We start from the raw sequence: 1,686 nt of genomic DNA, 5'->3' as shown, positions 1-1,686 counted from the left end.
AAGGGATCTTAAGCCAGGATGCCATTGCTCTCAAACTAACTGATGTGCACCATAACAAACGTCTTAGTCCACTGTAGGATGTTAAGAAGTAGCTATAGAGCTAGATACCTTGTCATATAAACTGCCAGGTATTATCTAGAAAGTCCCACAAAGTATTTTTAACAATCTTCATCCATCTCCATTACGGAATTCAAATTTTACTCTTAATAACTACGAATTAACCAGTTCTCGGCAAACTAGGTTGGTTTCAATGCATAATGCGCTCACGTGATCCTTGTTTCCAATCCTGTTCCGTGTATAATATCTATGATTACATGTACATGTACATGTAATGCATGTAGCATAAGGAAAAAAGGGCATTTAACATTCATTATTTATAGTGCTTTTTTGTCACATCCGTTACTCCAAGTCCTATTCTATCTTACTGAACTGGATTCATTGCCGTATTTCGTTCTCTCTTCTTAGGAGCTCTATCATGTGTCTCCGTGGGGCTAGATCATCCTATCACCATCCTTGCCACTCCTTCTGCTCTCATGAGCAAGCTCTCTCAGATGGGAGAGTTTATTAACTTACTTCTTTAGTTTATACCATACACATGCAGGCATTCACATGTACATGCATTATACTTATACATATTCAAATTGTATATATTCATGATATTGTTCCTATGTGTTTGTTATTATTTATTATTTATACATGTATATTATGACACTTTAATTACTGCATATTTGTTTTTTTACATGTACAATTGAACATACATGTACATCTCTTAAAATTTAATTGTGTTGTATAGTAATAGTATGTACTGTACCTTGATAAAACATTCAGAGTTAATGAGGATATTACTGGGCTTCAGGTCACGATGAATGACGTTACCGGAATGAATGTACTTCAATACCCGACACAACTGACTCATAATGTACTGCATATGAACTGACTAGAGTACCGGTATCTTACTCTTTATCACTGCATGAAGATCAGTATTTATAAGAGATTATTATAACACACTGACTGGTGGAGATATACATGTACATGTACGTCTACATGGTTGACAAGCACTACAATACAATACATGGCATTTGGAACAATTTTAAAAATTCATAGAAAATCTAATTTTGATCAGAATCAGCTCAAAATTGAAATGCAACATAAGAACATGTACATGTATATGTATCAGGAAAAAAAATATAAAAATGGCAATTCTCTACTTTTCATTTTTGGTAAAATTTGACCAAAGTCCCTGCACAGGGACTTTGGCCAAATTTCACCAAAAATAAAATTTGGCCAAATTAGCCTTTGGTATTTTTCAAAAATTGGCCGTTTTTAAAAAAGTTCATAACTTGAAAAATTTAAGTCGGAATCAGTTCAAACTTTCTACACAGCATAAGTATATCAATATGTATCAGAAAATGTAAAAAAAGTCAAAACTTGTTTTTATACATTCATGTACTTGTGCAGGTATAGTGTGACTTACTAGATGATTAACAGGTAATGGAACTGGCTCTGAACCTACATAATAATTAATAGTAACAATTAATAATAATAATAATTTAAGTAATTAAAACACAGTAAGTATTATTACAAATTTAATGAATAATGATCATCAATTTACAGTACATGTACATGTATTATGCATGTGCACTATAATCCTGATACATAATGACATATATTGTATGTACATGTACA

Source organism: Amphimedon queenslandica, unplaced genomic scaffold, assembly GCF_000090795.2.
Source record: "Amphimedon queenslandica unplaced genomic scaffold, v1.1 AMPQUscaffold_13095, whole genome shotgun sequence".
Classification (NCBI taxonomy): Eukaryota; Metazoa; Porifera; class Demospongiae; order Haplosclerida; family Niphatidae; genus Amphimedon; species Amphimedon queenslandica.
Note: the sequence above shows the minus strand (reverse complement) of the source record.